Source organism: Rhipicephalus microplus, chromosome 7 (assembly GCF_043290135.1).
Source record: "Rhipicephalus microplus isolate Deutch F79 chromosome 7, USDA_Rmic, whole genome shotgun sequence".
NCBI lineage: Eukaryota > Metazoa > Arthropoda > Arachnida > Ixodida > Ixodidae > Rhipicephalus > Rhipicephalus microplus.
Window position 1 is genome coordinate 35612755 of NC_134706.1, and position 18513 is coordinate 35631267.

Genomic DNA, 18513 nt, shown 5'->3' on the forward strand with positions numbered 1-18513 from the left:
TTATGACAGTCAGGAAACACTGGTGCAGCCGCGAGCAATCCCTTAACAAGCAGCTTGATGTGCAATCATCTCCATTCCGTGGAACGATTTCGTTCCGTGATCCGCTGTGCGTGCAATTGAGCTATTCCAGTATCCTTCAGCTTGCTATTAAAAGTGAACGATCTGCAACTGCTCAAACTTTGAAAGAAGATGACTGCTACCCTCATGTTGTACATGACGTATCTTCAAGACACAGAAAAATGGCGGGCACTAGTGGTAGTTTATAGCCGGACACTTCTGGGCCTCATTTTTCAACTGCCACAGGAGCGATAGATCGGTGACTTCTATTTCTCGCTAACACCACAATTTATTGGGCGATCATCTCAGGGCCCCTTTAATAAAGCGTGTTGTTGGGCCAGTTGTTTCGTTTCCTGCAAAAACTAAGGACGCAAGGCAAAACGAAGAAAACGAGGGTTAATGACCGTGCAGGGGAACGCGAGCTTTCGATCAAAAATAAGTTACCCTATTACGAGCTGTCGGCTGCCAGATAGTAATGATTTCTCGTGATACACGTCGCCGACAGCCAAGAAGATTGTTCCGCACTCGACGCATTCACATCAGGCGGCGCTGACAGACGCTCTCACGTTTAAACAAACATAATACCCTCTAAAGGGGACAGGAGGATGGCCGTCCTCCGTATATAGCTCAGTGGCAGAGCATCGGACGCTATTCGAAGGTCACAGGTTGGGTTCCTGCTGCTGGCAAGTCTATCTTTTTGCCATTTTCGTTTCTTCACATTTACGTTACAATCACTCCTAATAACATCCGCTACATTTTCCTTTGTATCATTGGCTGGTATATCTCACTAATACTCTAGTTAGCGGATACCAACCAAAAACGCCATCTCCCGCCTGCTTAAATGAAATTTCAATGCACCAAGTTTACTCAATTTGAGGCTTTCTCCTTTGTTCCTCCTCCCTCCCCCCTCAAAAAAATTAAAAATGGGATTTCATTCCCTGCACGAAGTCCGATTTTCATTTTGCACGTTCTTTCGTTTGCCAAGTGATCTTTAAGCGGCAAGAGGGATGTGTTTTCGGTGTTGTGAAGCTATGATTTATTATTGCGGCAGAAGTAGTTTGCCTTTTTATTGATCTTTAAAGCAATCTGTTATCGCCCTCATGCTCCGGTTACACGTGATCTTCTTTCGCGCAAAATGAACTTTTAACACAATACGATATGCAAGTCCTGCAAGAAAAAGTGATCGGTCTTCAACTATAGAAGGTCATTCTCAATTTTTTATTTTTTTAGCAAAATTTAGCTCGCAGGTGTGAAGAAACACGCTTCAAAGACTTGAATACAAGATTTTTCGCTGCCAAATTTCACAGATGTTGCGTCGTGGCCAAAATAAGCAGAGAATGTTTCTGATCGCTGTTGTGGCGTTCGTCGTCTTCGAAACGACCTTCGCGTGGTGTAAGTATCCACCCGCTTGATTAATATAAGTGCGTAGCTAGTTAACCTAATGCTACTGTCACAAATGCGTGCTTGTAATATTTGTTACTATTTTTGTTGTGCCAATATGTGTGATAATGTAGTATGTGTCATATACGTAATATATGGTAACTATATGTATGTGTAATATTGTAATATGCGTAATACATGCGGAAACTGTCCCCTTAATTATTTACCCATGTATAAAAGCAATTGTTCAGAACAGGAAGCTCAAATATGTGATGCGCACATGAAATTCTTCATTCCACAATTTAAGTGACTTCGCAAGTTTTTGTTACATTGCTATAATAATGAAGGATGATTTTCTCGTCTCTCGTGATTAATAACAATGTGTTCGCGTGAGCTACTTAGTGGTGACCGGTATTGTACATGTTATTTCGTAAAGCACCAAATGTGGTCACCTCATCTTGAATAACCATGGCCTAAAAACTAACACCATGGTTCCGACTCATATACGGGAACTGACCCAGTACGTGACATATCGGAAAGCTTAGCCTGTGAAGTTGTAACGTAAGCTGACATCTTGCTCATGCCGCTGTTTCACTGTTTCGGCACTTGGTCCAACTAAATTTCGTGACTTCGGCCGGGTAGCTGATGTGGGCTCAAGACCCTGGCATTACTTCAAGTAAGCATTACTAAAATTACAGCTCATAACTGTTTTGGGGGTGAAAAGGTGATGCGAACATACGGTTCTCATCTTTACTATTGCAAACTGTGCCACGTTTTGTTTTACCATTTTGTGCAGTTCAGTCTTCTGCCATTTGTGGAAGAAACCAGCGGGAAGTAACGAGCCCAAAAGGAGCGCGTGATACCTACGAGAAATACTGCGGCCGTGACAGTTTCAACGGCGGTACGCATCGGCGATCGACATGCGAGAAAAGTGGTGTGACATGTGTATGCGGAAATGGTTTCTTCAGAAAGCAACCTGGTGGCTGCACCGATTGCGTTCGTGAAGACATGTGCAGTTAAATAAGTAATGAGTAGTAAGGTATTAATACTGCCCCCCCCCCCCCCGGTGACGACGGCACACGAAGGAGTCAATCAGTTAAGCGAAAAGCGTTACGCTGAATAAACCATCCAACCACTGCTTGCGTGCTCTGAATTTTTTTGTGTCATCGCAGTCGTCATAACTGCTGTCATTGTCATCGCCTTTACTATCACTTTAAGCAGATCAGCAGTTTATTTCCTCATGAGAATCGCCGCCTCACTCCAAGATATCGTCAGTTCATACAGACATCAGCCCAACACACATTTGAGAATCTACTTTGGCTTTATAAAATACTATACGTCCGCTTCGGTGAACAATCTACATTGCCACGTAATACGCGCTTGAAATATCGATTATAGCGAATTAACCGACACTAGTGAGTAATCGTTAAGCAGGTCAGCGGGCCAGCAAAGGAGCCGAAGTGGCAAAGATGAAATGCAGAAAAGTGGACGAAACGATAAATTGCCGTTGGCACGGACCGAACTCAGCGTCATGGTTTCTGATGGCGCTGACTGAAGCTCCGATCCCACGTTTAAATACCCCTTAGAGTACACAGGGGGACAGCTGCCGTGGAAGCTCGGCTGGTAAACTTGCCGGACGCGTTATTCGAAGGTCACAGGTTCGGTTCCTGCCCACGACAGGTTATCATCTCTTGGTCCCTTTTTCTTTTTTCACAAATTACATTACTTCTAATTACATCTCCTATACTTTCATAGACATAAATATAGTTTGTTAGTTCTCATTTATTGGGGGCGTAGCGCAACAAACGTAGACGAAAAAAAAAGGAGACGCCAAATATGAATCCCACCCATCAAGCCAAATTCGCGGTTCTGTGAAGCTCTGATTCACATAAGAAGGGCAGTTTAAGAAATCTCTAATAATTCTGTCGGCGCTAATACGCGCATGTACGAGCAAAAGCACATAAGTCATTTTTAACATTGTCTGCAGCGCAGTTACTATACGGTATTATGTAAGTTTGTCATTGCATGATTAGCGTTGATTGTCGATTGCTCCAGCATTTCTGTAAGACTCAAGTACTTACTGTCATCAACAAACACGCTAATGGAGAACGTGATCACCAATTAAACAACTCTGTTTGCTGAAAAATGCAAATAAGCCTGAAAAGGCGACCCGCCAATAGTAAACCATACAAGAGCGTCAGCGAAAAAAAAAAAGATAACCAAATCCACTCAATATAGGTGGAAGTGGCAACACTGGCCATAGGCGACGCTGATGATGGCATTCATGAAGACGTCACTGCTATGACAGGGACGCTGGGCTGTGCTGACATCGAAAACCAGGCCATCCTCACTGTGGTTGGTTTCGGCCTGAAAGAGCCCGCACGGTCCTGGCCTCGCCGGAGAGCTTGTTTTCTGCAGCCCACAGTTAGAGTTGGTACAGGAAGCGTAGCGCCTCCTCGCTTGACCCCGCGAGCAGCCCGATGCCAACGAAGCGGTTTCTTGAGGCCCAGCTTCTCTACTTGAGCCTCACGACGAATTTGCGTCCCTGCTAAAACTGTCGTGCCACCTAGCGGAACGCTTCGACATGCTGGAAGTTCCTCGCCATGACGACCACCTTCTCACTTGTATGGTATAATGTGCGAAGGAAAGGAGCACTTAATTGTACGACGTGACTACACAAACGTTTGACAGCGCAGCAGTAAAACAGATAAGTCAATTCATCGTGAACCGCATTTATGTTTGTTTGCTTCTTCGAGAGAAGCTTTAGTGACATCACCCCAATTAGTTAGGTGACCATAAGGCGCATGTATACTTGCTCCCTACTGTGACGTAAACACTGATATTTAGGCATTGTACATTTCTTTGCAAACAAATGCGACTTATCTACATTGTATAGATTATTTATTCATTGTATGTTTCGTGGTACTTCAAAGAAGCTACATACTATCTGTGATTTATGATTGATTTTATTCAACTTGTGACATTTTCAGTATGCACTGCTAATCCGCCATCTATGCTATCACCATACTAAATGATGCGCATGCCTTATTCTCTGTCTCTTACCAATGAATATGCAAAATGCGGGGCCCCCCGTGCCACGTCCTTATTTAAGACACGCATTACAGTCATGTGCGTGTATGCCCTGACTAAGGCCGATACCCAGCCATAACGTCGGCAATAAAACATCGTTTTATTGCGATAGCAACTATATGAACATCTCGGCTGTATTTTTCCGCCAGCATCGGCGTCCTGGTCACGCACCGTATATGAATACGTATCTAAATATATGAAAACACAAGAGAGAAGAAATCGAGAAAAAGCCTGCGGCACGCGGAATCGAACGTGGGACTTTAGGGTCGTGAATGTGAGGCGTTAACCACTGAGCCACGGAGGTGCACGTCCTTCAAAGTTCAAACGGCAAGCTATTTATATCTAACCCTTAGCCCTGGTAACGGGCATCTCGGGGGGTGGAGGGACTATCGTGTTTCTAGCATTACCAGGAAGATGGCGCAATGAGCGCGCGTCACCACGTTGTCACGACGCGGTGGTATGAACTCTCATCTCCCACGTGTACTTTGCCCCGCGGTGAGGGGGCAAGGGTGGACGCTCTCTTCCGTGTCCTTATCTCGTGGTGGGGAGGATCGTACGTCTTGGCTGGCCTTTGGCTTTCACCGCAACAATTCAGTTGCAGTCACCGGGCACACAAAGGTCCCTGACACCGTTGCACAGCCTCAGTTGGCGAAAAGAGCGCGCGTTTCAGACACAGCGAAGTAAGTGACAACTGAGACCCATATTCGCGTTCATCTATACCTGTGAGTACGTTTCGTCTGTTATTTGTGCGAGAAGAACACGGGACACGTTGCGATCTGCTAGCTATTCTTCGCGTGACCTTACAATTTAATCCTATCCCATTCGTTGCTTCGCCTTGCGGTAAAGCTGCGACTTCTTCGTTCGCTCGTCCACTTCGCTTGAGCACTGATATATATCGGTTCCTGCCCAGGCCAAGTTATCTTTTCACCCACATTGCTTTCTTCACATTTCCATTATAGTTTAGTTTAATCATTTCCCGTATACTTTCTTTGGCATTATTGTCAGTTAGATTACATTATTAATGTGTCAGAACACGAGAAAACGAGCCTTAAGTATACACGTCTTTCTCTTATATATATTGTAGTAAAAAGGAATGCCCACAATATATATATATATATATATATATATATATATATATATATATATATATATATATAGTGTGTGTGTGTGGGCGTTTGTTACATCGTTCTCATCCCTGCATGATCACAATCACCATCATCCGCTTGTCTCTTTGACCTCATTGCCACTCTGCGCCATCACCATCGTCATATTCTGTGTACTGGCTCTGCCCGGTCGTTTTGCGAGGTCTTTCCTCGAATAACCGCTGACGCAACCAAGACTACCAAGACTTCAAACCTGGTGGAGGTGGATTTTTCGGCCTCTGACCTCCCGCAGCCCGCTCTACCCACTGGAGCTTCGTTCAGGCCGCCGCTTGCACTCACTGTCAGGCAGCATGTCCCAGACTGAGCCTGCGAGCGATGATTTCATCAACCACGCACCGCCGAAAGCTGCCCCTCCTACTTACATACACGGACAACAGCGGGAACTCCGCTCTTCGCTGGTCTCTGTGAAGAAGACGTAGAAGACTGACTCGATGACTACGACCGCGTAAGTGCCGCTAATAGGTGGGACGAGGCCACCAAACTGCGTTACGTCCCTTTTTATCTTACCAGAGTCGCGGAGACATGGTATTTTAACCACGTCGTTGACTTACCCGACTGGAATACATTCCAGCAGCAGCTGCGACACGTTTTTGAGACACCGGACATTGAATCTGCCGTCGCGAAGAGGACACTCGATACTTGCCGACAACATCCCGGTGAATTGTACACGTCATACTTCGAGGATCGCCTCGCGCTGTGCCGGCGTGTCAATCAATCCATGCCGGAATCGGACAAAGTGCGCCACTTATTGAAAGGCATTGGGCCTGTTGCCTTTATTGCCCTCGCTGTGCAAAACCCAGATACCATGACTCATGTCGTGACGACCTGCCAGCGGCTTGATGCGCTGAACTCCGTTCGTCTTCAACCGGGCATCGGCGACCACCACTCCACGCCTCATGGCCATCCACGGGACCTCATCTGGGACATTATACGCGAAGAATTGTGGTCTATGAACTTCACACCTCCTACACCGCGTCCTATACAGTCTTCGGGAGTGCCCTTGCGTGACATCATCAGGGAGTAACTTACATCTCTTACCGGCTCTACGCCCGTACAGCCACCTACTTCTCACCCCATATCCACCTACCCTCAAATCGCTACCGTGCCTCCCAGCGGCGCACACGAGATATTGCCGCTGCCATCTTACGCGTCAGTTGCTGCCGCTCCACCGGTGAACTACCATACCGTGCCCCCTGACCCTTCTTCGGCCCACATGACCGCGCTTTCTTCAGGTGTCCCAAACGCCTTCTACTCCCCACTGTGGCACTCGTCCCGCCCTGTCTGCTACTTCTGTGGCTATCGCGGCCACATATCTCGTTTCTGCCGAAAGCGCCAACAAGATGAGCGTCGGAACAAAATGCGCAAACGGGATTTGTACACTGGGGCGTCTTATCAAGGTCGGCGTTATTCGTCTCCCCCGCACTGGTCTCCATCTCCTCCGACATCGAATACACCGCGGAAGAGCCGAAACACGAGACGTGGCTCGCCTTCGCCCTTCCGCCGTTCCACTTCTCTACTTCGGCTCGCTTCATTCTCCTCTGATATTCATTCGGAAAACTAAATGATGCAGTTTTTCGAGGAAAAACTGCATACAGATTCAGAACTGAAATTCCTCCATCAGGCCCGTGTAACATGGTTTTTGTGGAAGTGAAAGGAGTGCGAGTCTATGCTTTGGTGGACACAGGTGCGACATTGTCTGTGATACGTGCTGATTTGTGTGAACATTTAAGGAAAATAATGACACCTTACGATGACCCCACGTTAGTTGCTGCCCAGAGAAACGTAATTCGCCCTTCCGCGTTTTGTACTGTGCACGTTTTCATCGACGGAATCCGCCATCATGTCCAGTTTGCTGTCCTGTCCCGCTGCTCTCACCGACTAATTTTAGGGTGGGACTTTCTATCATCTGCTTCCGCGGCGATTCATTGTAGACAACGCGTCGTTCACCTCACTGACACCGACTACATGCTTGACGACGACAATCAGAAGCCTCTTCATCTGGTGGCTGCGAAACACATTGAAATGCCACCAATACAAGGGCAAATTGTCAGCATTACGTTCAACGACATCTATCAGGTTGATGTATTGGTCTCACCGTCACCACTTTGCGTTCGTAAAGGAATACTTATTCCGTCCGGTGTCGTTCGTGTTTGGAAGGGCTCTTGTCACCGCAGTAAACTCTACGCCGGAGAAGATCTTCCTGCCACAGGGCACTACTGTGGCTCGTGTTGCGGACTTCGAGCCTGTATTTGTCATGCCACTTCAGGCCGTCGCATCCAAAGACCCTTCCCTCTGTGAGCATGTTTCCTCCTCCGCCTTTACCACTGCTCTCAGCAGCGACTTGACACATTCACAAAGGCAGCAGCTGCTCGCATTGTTGCAGAAACACGCAAATTATTTCGACAGTTGCTAGTCTAAGCTGGGCCGCACTAATACTACACCGTAGCACATCGAATTCAAACAGTTGGGACATCTATGATACACCGCCGACCCTACAGCGTGTCTCTAGCTGAAAGAAAATTATAGATGAAAACGTTGCTGACATGCCTAAACGGGAAATCATCCGTCCCTCATCTAGCCCTTGGTCATCTCCTATTGTTTTGGTCCCTAAAAAGGGGGGTCAGTGCTTTTTCCGTGAACTACCGGGCGCTCAATAAGATCACCCACAAAGACGTGTACCCTATACCACGCATTGACGATGCCCTTGATTCCCTACAAGGCACGGAATTCTCTTCAAGCATTAACTTGCGTTCTGGGTACTGGCAGATTCCTATGCATGAAGACGAGAAGGAGAAAACGGCGTTCGCAACCCCCGACGGGCTATATGAATTCAACGTGATGCCTTTCGGGCTGTGCAACGCACTCGCGCCTTTTGAGCGCGTGATGGATACTGTGCGGCGCGGCCTGAAATGGAAAAGTTGCCTTTGCGACCTGGACAACATTATCTTTTCGTCAACGTTTCCTAAGCACTTAAAACAATTGGATGAACTTCTGACGTGCCTTGCTGGCGCTGGGCTCCAAATAAACACTAAGAAATGCTCTTTCGCTAGCAAATCTATCAAGGTCTTAGGACACGTCGTTAGCAAAGATGGCATCCAGCCTGACCCTGACAAGATTTCTGCAGTCCTTCTTTTTCCGCGTCCCTAAAGACTGAAGGAGCTTCGCAGTTTACTTGGCTTCTACTCATATTTTCGCCTGTTTATCCAGAACTTCACTTCAATTGCCGCTCCATTACACCAGCTACTTGCTTCCAACGTCCCCTTTCCGTAGTATCAAGTATGTCAAATGGCATTCGACCTGTTGAAGTGGGCCCTCACGTCTGAACCTCTGCTCTGCCACTTTAACGAAGCCGCACCGACTATTTTCCATACCGATGCTAGCGGCCTTGGTATAAGAGCAGTTTTTCTACAACGTGACAAGTTTTCCCCTAATAAAGTTGTTGCATATGCCAGTCGGGTACTCACTCCTGTCGAAAAGAACTACACGATAACTGAGTAAAAGTGTTTGGCTGTGGTTTGGTGGGTGCAGAAGTTCCGTCCCTGTCTCCACGACCGTCACTTCACAATCGTTACAGACCACCATTCCTTATGCTGGCTTTCTACACTGAAGAACTTGTCCGGACGCTTGGGTCGGTGGATACTACGCTTGCAGGAGTACGACTTTGACATAACTTACAAGTCAGGTAGAAAACACCAAGACGCTGACGCTTTATCTCGTTGTCCGCTTCCAACTACCCATATCAGCGTTAAGGAGAACTCAACCGCCTCATCTACCAAAGTTCATACGCTCGCATCAATAAGGCAACCCTTTTCGGACGACGAGCCAACATTTATTTCCCGCCAGCGGTCCGATTCATACTGCAGACGCATGATGAACCACCTTACCGGAGTTTCTCATCCACCAAACGCGTGACTTCATTGTCATTTTCTGCACTTAAAGCTGGACAATGGGATTCTCTACCGCCATATGTATCACCCTGACGGTCAGCGCTGGGTTCCTGTACTGCCACGCTCTCTTCGACACATAAGTGCCGGTGACTTTCTTTCCCGTTTAAGCATGTCAGCAACGTTTTCTTCCACTATAATTTTTCTTGCAATATATATATATATATATATATATATATATATATATATATATATATATATATATATATATATATATATAGGATATGGCACAACGGGAGCGTTGTGAACAAGGATAAATATATTTATTTCCCAAAAGTGGGCACCACGGACATCCTGAAGACTAGCTCTTCAAGATAACTGGATTAGTTGAGGGAGGCTTTGAAACGAATGAGGCAGATGCGCCCGAACATCAAGACACTGCCTCTTAGTCTGCCACTACCTCGCGCACCCAATCGCCGACGGCGGGACTCGAACTGGCGATCAATGAATCGGTTTAATATGGAGGTACAACGATTCAGCAGAGAGGCCCGCCGTCTCTGCCACCACTGGTTGTTGGGAGCAGGCATCTATTACGTCGAACATGGTTTCTCAACACTCCCGCTGCGCCGCTTCCTGGCTGCTCTGACGGCTTACATGCAAGCTTCGAGGGAGTCGCGCTGCTGGCACAGCACACGAGGGTGCAGCTGCGATGGACGTCGGCGGCATGGAGATCGGCGGCAATCGCTTGCACGGAAAACTCCAGTGCCAAGCCCCCTCAACAACAAGGAGCCGAGCGACACACAGAGCCATTCAGGGCCCCAGCAGTGACGATGTCGCCACTACCACCAGCGAGGCAAGCGAGCCAGCGAGTCCCACCAGTGAGTCAGAGATCGGCGGCAACTGCTTGCACGACAAACTCCAGTGCCAAACCCACTCAACAACAGGGAGCCGAGGGACCCAAAGAGCCATCCAGGGTCCCAGCAGTGACGACGTCGCCACTCCCACCAGCGAGGCCTTACAACACCAGGTGGACGAATGCGGCGAAGACCAAGGCGGCGGCTTCCAAACGACACGGGGAAACAAAAGGTACGGGAAGTCTTAAACACGCATGGTCCCATTCATTTCTATCGATTAGGAAAATCAGTGAAAAACGGGTGCAATACGAAAAACACGCGGAACAACTAATCAAATATCTCATGAAATTTCACCTAAGGGCCTCCGCCTAGCCTGCAACACCTCAATGTCTACACTAAGTGAAGCAAAAAGGGGGAAGTGGGAAAAAATATTAATAGAAGCGTCCTTGCAAATGACTCGGGTCATTGCAGACCCTAGTGAGCATAAGGCCGCCGAATACAGTGTCACCGAGGCCACGCGGAAATTCGTATCTAATCTCGGAGACCATGAGGCAAGAGAACTGGAAAGATATGAACTAAAAAAGAAAGGCGAAATTTCAGTAGTAAAAGATAGAAAATGCAATCGGGACTGCAGAAGCTCCACTGCTGTGCAGCAGGAAAATAGGAATGAGGCCGTACAAGAACGCCAGGGACCACCCGTACCACAACCTAACTTTGAGGAGAAAAATGGGAACTCAAAACTACAGTGTAATCCTAATCAAAACAGCCTTACGCTCGAATATGACGCTGACACTCCCATGCCACGTGATAGCAAAAAGCAGCCAGAAACTTAAGGGAAAAATGTCCTCAATCTGCCCAACACAACGCTCACACCCGCTCAGCTTCAACTTTTGTCGAGAGGCTTAACCTTTTGTCCACCATCCACTAGATTCAATGAATTTGAACTGTTCCAAGACCTCGATATTGCCCCGCCGCGGTGGTCTAGTGGCTAAGGTACTCGGCTGCTGACCAGCAGGGCGCGGGTTCAAATCCCGGCTGCGGCGGCTGCATTTCCGATGGAGGCAGAAATGTTGTAGGCCCGTGTGCTCAGATTTCGGTGCACGTTAAAGAACCCCAGGTGGTCTAAATTTCCGGAGCCCTCCACTACGGCGTCTCTCATAATCATATAGTGGTTTTGGGACATTAAGCCCCACATATCAATCAATCAAGACCTCGATAACTTTGCGCGTAATCTCTGCCTCCGTGAATACTTTCATGATCGCAAGGACTGTACGGACGAGAATAGATTCATTGGTGGTGACAAATCATGGTGTCCAGGTGAGCAGAGTAACAAACACCTCGATATGTATATATTGTCACGGGGTCGTGATGTGGCCGAAGACAGGAAACTTCGTGTTGGGATTTAACTGTTTATTTGGGCGAACCTGTGCCCGGTAAAGGGAAAGTCTAACTACAGCAGCAGTCTTGCACAGATAGCAGTCTCGGACTGATAGCGGCGAACGCAGCGTCGGCCTTCGATCAACAACTGACAAGCGGCGAACCGCGTCGGCATTTATACCCTTGCCGTCGAAAATTCTAGCGTTATCGCTGGCGGTGACGTAGGTTCTAAAACAATCTGTACCGTTCGCACAATGGGCGTGATCTTATCGAAATGATCTACTACAGTCCGGAACCTTCTCGAAACCTGCAGGCGCGGTTTGCGCCGAGAATCGTGTGGTGTTTCGGAACGATAACAAAACTTGGGAAATGGAACGTGGCATTGCCCCCCTTTGAAAAAAAAGGCATCGTCCCGATGCTTTAACTAAAGATGAAGGTACAATAATAATGCAAGAAAGTACAATGAATAAATTACAATACAACAATATTACAAAACACACTGTTTCAGTTTGTTAACGTGCACGACACGGCTTGAGGCGCGTGACATGGACGACTTCAGGTCGCGATCGGCGTCGTTGAGAGTTCGTGATGCCGTCGGGGACAACCGCGTAATCAAGTGGGCCGAGACGTCGAACCACCTTGTACGGTCCGACGTACCGTCGCAGAAGCTTTTCACTTAGTCCACGTCGGCGTATCGGCGTCCACACCCAAACACGTTCACCGGGCTGGTATTCCACGAAGCGTCGTCGAAGGTTGTAACGGTGGCTGTCGGTCGTCTGTTGATTCTTGATACGGAGACGCGCAAGTTCTCGGGCTTCTTCGGCGCGTTGAAGGTACTCGCTCACATCGAGGTTTGCTTCGTCGGTGACGTTGGGTAACATGGCATCGAGCGTCGTTGCCGGGCTCCTTCCGTAGACCAATTTGTATGGAGATATCTGCGTCGTCTCCTGCACCGCCGTGTTGTATGCGAAGGTCACATACGGAAGAATGGCGTCCCACGTCTTGTGTTCGACATCGACGTACGTTGACAGCATGTCGGCGATCGTCGTGTTAAGCCGCTCGGTGAGGCCGTTGGTCTTTGGGTGGTACGCTGTCGTCCGGCGGTGGTTTGTTTGGCTGTATGCCAAGATCGCTTGAGTTAAGTCGGCAGTGAATGCCGTTCCTCTGTAGGTGATAAGGACCTCTGGGGCGCCGTGACGTAGGACAATATTTTCGACGAAGAACTTAGCTACCTCGGATGCACTGCCTTTTGGCAGGGCTTTTGTCTCGGCGTAGCGGGTGAGGTAGTCGGTAGCTACCACGATCCACTTGTTTCCAAACGCCGACGTCGAGAACGGCCCCAGTAGGTCCATACCAATCAGCTGAAAAGGTCGGCAAGGTGGATCAATTGGCTGCAGAAGTCCCGCTGGCCTTGTCGGCGGTGTCTTGCGTCGCTGACAGTCCCGGCATGTCCTCACATAACGAGTGACGTCGGTGGTAAGACGTGGCCAGTAGTACCTTTCTTGTATCCTCGCGAGCGTGCGGGAAACACCGAGGTGCCCTGCCGTCGGATCGTCGTGCAGGGCCTGCAGGAGTTCCGGTCGCCGAGCTGAAGGCACCACAAGGAGGTACTTAGCTCGAAGCGGTGAAAAGTTTTTCTTTTGTAGAAGACCGTTTCGTAGACAGAACGACGCAAGTGCGCGCTTGAATACCTTCGGAACTTCGGCGGTCCTGCCTTCGAGGTATTCTATTAGGGCCTTAAGTTCCGGGTCGGCCCGCTGTCGTTCAGCGAAGTCATCGGTAGTTATCGTTCCCAAGAAGTAGTCGTCATCCGGGTCGTCGGGTAGCGGTTGGTTGGCAGGCGCACGAGAGAGACAGTCAGCGTCGGAGTGTTTTTTGCCGGACTTGTAAATGACAGTAATGTCATATTCTTGAAGTCTCAGGCTCCACCGTGCGAGGCGACCCGAAGGGTCCTTCAAGGTGGCTAGCCAACACAAGGCGTGGTGGTCGCTCACAACTTTGAAGGGCCTGCCGTAGAGGTAGGGGCGAAATTCCGACGTAGCCCAGATGATGGCGAGGCACTCCTTTTCTGTTGTGGAATAATTTGCTTCTGCTTTGTATAGCGACCGGCTGGCGTTACTAATAACCCTTTCAAGTCAGTCAGCCCTCTGCACTAGAACGGCGCCAAGACCTACGCTGCTTGCGTCAGTATGTATTTCTGTTTCGGCGAATTCGTCGAAATGGGCAAGTAACGGAGGCGTCTGGAGGCGATGTTTAAGCTCCTGGAAAGCGTGTTCCTGTGGCGTTTCCCACTTGAACACCACGTCGGCCTTGGTAAGGTTAGTGAGAGGATCGGCGATGCGGGCGAAGTTTTTCACGAACCGCCTATAATAGGTGCACAGGCTCAGAAATCGGCGCACGGCCTTCTTGTCGGTGGGCGGCGGGAAGTCGGCGATGGCGGCTGTTTTCCGTGGATCGGGACGAACTCCAGACTTGCTGATAACGTGCTTCAGAAACAAGAGCTCCTCATACGCAAATCTGCACTTTTCTGGCTTCAGTGTGAGTCCGGACGCCTTGATGGCTTGAAGTACAGCGTCAAGGCGCCGAAGATGCTCGTCGAAACTCGAGGAAAACACGACGACGTCGTTCAAGTACACAAGGCAAGTCTGCCACTTCAATCCTGCCAGTACTGTATCCATAACGCGTTGAAAAGTTGCAGGCGCTGAGCAAAGGCCGAAGGGCATCACCTTAAGCTCGAAGAGGCCATCCAGTGTTATAAACGCCGTCTTCTCTCGGTCTCTTTCGTCGACTTCGATTTGCCAATAGCCAGTCTTAAGGTCCATTGACGAGAAGTACTTGGCGTTATGGAGCCGATCAAGTGCATCGTCTATTCGTGGGAGAGGATACACGTCCTGTCTTGCGATTTTGTTCAGGCGGCGACAATCGACGCAGAAACGTAGGGTCTCATCCTTTTTCTTCACTAACACCACGGGGGATGCCCACGGACTCTTGGACGGCTGGATAATGTCATCTCGCAGCATTTCATCAACTTGTCTCTTCATGGCCTCACGTTCTCGCGTCGAAACCCTGTACGGACTCTGACGGAGTGGTCTGGCATTTTCTTCGGTTATGATTCGATGTTTCGTGATTGGGGTCTGCCGAATTTTCGATGACGACGAAAAGCAATCTTTGTATTGTAGGAGCAGGGCCTTGAGCTGTTCTTGCTTATCGTTCGGAAGTCTGGGATTGACGTCGAAAGCTATGGGAGGGGCTTGGTTCCTCTGAACAGGTTCCGCAGAATCGGCGAGGGCGAAAGCACTGGTGGCTTCGACAATTTCTTCGATGTATGCGACCGTTGTTCCTTTGTTCACATGTTTGTACTCATTGCTGAAATTCGTGAGCATAACCGTTGCTTTGCCTCCCCGCAGATCTGCAATTCCTCTTGCGACGCAAATATTTCGGGTGACCAACAGATGCTGACTGCCTTCAACGACGCCTTCCAAGTCAGGTGATTTAGGAGGGCCGACTGAAATAATGACGCTTGAGCGAGGCGGAATTGTGACTTGTTCTTCCAGCACATTCAAGGCATGGTGTCCTGACGGCGTGCGCGGCGGTAGTGCTTCTTCTGTGGATAACGTTATCGACCTTGTTTTTAGGTTGATGACAGCACCATGGAGGCATAAGAAGTCCATGCCAAGGATGACATCTCTCGAGCAACGCTGTAGGACTACGAAGTCTGTAGGATAAATACGGCTGTTAATGGTGACTCTCACTGTGCAGATTCCTGCAGGCGTCACGAGATGACCTCCAGCTGTGCGGATTTCAGGGCCTTTCCAAGCTGTCCTAACTTTCTTTAACTTTGCGGTGAATGACCCACTGATGACAGAATAGTCGGCTCCAGTATCGACGAGAGCAGTCACACTGTGGCCGTCGATAACAACGTCGAGGTCGCTAGTTCGCCGTCTCGCATTACAGTTAGGGCGTGGCGTCGGGTCACGGCTGCGTCGGCAAGTTCCGCTGCTTCCATGTTGCGTCGTCCGGCCACCTTCGGTAAGTGAGCTTTTGCCTTCAGGGCTTTGCCTGATTGGTGTTGTGTTCAAAAAGCTCCGTCGCGGCGTCGTCGTCGTCGGAGGATCTTCGGTAGTTCGTCGCACAGCAACCGCACCTCCATCGGTTGCTGCCCTTAGTTTCCCGGATACGGGCTAGGAGACCGGCCCCGCGTTAGGCCAGAGTACTGCCGGAGGTGCGGTGACATGCGGCGGCTGGGCGACGGCGAACGTGAAGGACTTCGTGGTGTCCATTGAGTTCCTGCCAGGTAGTCGGCGATGTCACGTGGCCGATCTCCTGGCTGCGGACGCGGTGCATTGACGGCGAAGCCACGCAGTCCCATCTGTCGGTACTGGCAACGGCGGTATGTGTGCCCGGCCTCGCCGCAGTGGTAGCAGAGCGGGCGGTGTTCAGGTGCACGCCAAACGTCCGTTTTCCTCGGTGCACTGCGCTGGCCCGCTGGGGAACGGTAGGACGTCGGTGGGGGTGGTGGCGGCGTCTGGCGACGGAAGTGCGACGGGGCGGCGTTTTGGCGTGGAAGGGGAGGAGTGTTGTGGCGCACTGCAGCGGCGTAGCTCATAGTTTCTGGCTCGGGCAGCGGTGTTTCGGGAATCCGAAGCGATAGCCGGGCTTTTTCTCGCACAATGTCGGCGATCGAATCCACTTGAGGCTGCGCCGAAGGCAACAGTTTGCGCAGATCTTCCCGCACGATCGCTCGGATCGTTTCACGCAGGTCGTCGGAGTCACTGGCTTGAGCAGCAGCGCATTCTGGAGTCAGGCGACGCTTATACTGTCTGGTGCGCATGTCCAGCGTTTTTTCGATGGTGGTTGCCTCGGATACAAGTTCTTGGACGGTGTTCGGTGGATTCCTCATTAGTCCCGCGAAGAGCTCCTGTTTGACCCCTCGCATGAGGAAACGAACTTTCTTTTCCTCAGGCATTTCTGGGTCAGCGTGACGGAATAGGCGGGTCATCTCCTCTGTGAAAATTCCAACCTTTTCATTTGGTAGCTGAACCCGGGTCTCGAGTAGAGCAGCGGCCCTCTCTTTGCGAGCGACGCTCGCGAACGTTTGCAGAAATGCGCCGCAGAAGATATCCCACGTTCGGAGCGTGGACTCCTGATTCTCTAGCCAGGTCCTTGCGGTGTCTTCCAGGTAGAAGTACACACGACGGAGCTTTTTTTCGTTGTCCCAGTGGTTGAGGGCGGCCAAACGGTCGTATGTTTCTAGCCAGGTTTCCGGGTCTTCAAACGATGAGCCATGGAACGTTGGTGGTTCCCTGGGTTGATGAAAGACGATCGCGGGCTGGGACGCTCCGGTTGTCATTGTCGCTGCAGTCGAGGTCATGGTCTTGGTCTTCCGCGCCTTGTCTTGTAGAAGGCCGTACTCCGGTGGGAGACCTTGCTGTCGGCGGCTCGTTCGCTGCTCTTGGTTGGCGTCGGTGTCTTCTCCGCGACGGGGGCTGGGTTCACGGCTTGACGGGGGCGTCCGGTACATGAACGAAGCAGCACCTCCACCAGATGTCACGGGGTGGTGATGTGGCCGAAGACAGGAAACTTCGTGTTGGGATTTAACTGTTTGTTTGGGTGAACCTGTGCCCGGTAAAGGGAAAGTCTAATTACAGCAGCAGTCTTGCACAGATAGCAGTCTCGGACTGATAGCGGTGAACGCAGCGTCGGCCTTCGATCAACAACTGACAAGCGGCGAAGCGCGTCGGCATTTATACCCTTGCCGTCGAAAGTTCTAGCGTTATCGCTGGCGGTGGCGTAGGTTCCAGAACAATGTGTACCGTTCGCACAATGGGCGTGATCTTATCGAAATGATCTACTACAGTCCGGAACCTTCTCGAAACCTGCAGGCGCGGTTTGCGCCGAGAATCGTGTGGTGTTTCGGAACGATAACAAAACTTGGGAAATGGAACGTGGCAATATCAACAGTTCAAAAATATATCATCAGAGCGTATGAAAAAAAAATCGGCCATCTCGAAACAACATATCAAAGTCAGAACGAAGGGCACTCGATGAACTATGAAAAAGCACTAAAATTACCATCAAACCGGCTGATAAAGGGGGCTGCATAGTAATTCTAAACACGTCGGACTACTTAAAGGAAGGGGAACGACAACTATTAGACACAAAATTCTACAAAGAACTTCCAATGGACCTGACTCCCGAATTTGAAAGGGAGATAAAATTAACCCTAAATAATCTCCGCCGGGACGAGAAAATTACCGGCAAAATGTTAAAAGCAATATTACCGGCCCATTCTGTTCCCGGTCGATTCTATTTGCTCCCCAAAATACACAATGCAGGCAATCCGAAACGTCCGATAGTATCCAGTAACAGCACATCAACAGAAAATATATCAGAATTCATCAATTCCTTAATAAAAAACATCCCCCCAAATTTTCCCTATTACCTAAAGGACACAAACCACTGCATCTGCAAAGCTTCAAGTCTCGACATCCCAGGCGATAGTTTTCTGGTGACCATGGACGTCTGCTCACTGTACACCAACATACCCCACCATGACGGAATAGCAGCTATGGTTTCTGAATATGTAAACTCTGACTCATCAACTAGTGTAAGTGGCGAGGTACTGTTTACACTTCTTGAACTTGTACTAAATTATAAACACTTTGAGTTCAATGGCAAGCATTTCCTTCAGGTCAGTGGCACTGCAAA

General features: G+C 49.5%; 1 long non-coding RNA gene across 1 annotated transcript; it reads left to right on the forward strand.

Moving 5' to 3' along the window:
• Window positions 1–1323: 1323 nt before the first annotated feature.
• On the forward strand, window positions 1324–2577 carry LOC142766901 (uncharacterized). The gene is made up of 2 exons (XR_012884647.1): window positions 1324–1449; window positions 2234–2577. It is a non-coding gene; the product is annotated as an uncharacterized LOC142766901 (long non-coding RNA).
• Window positions 2578–18513: the final 15936 nt, after the last annotated feature.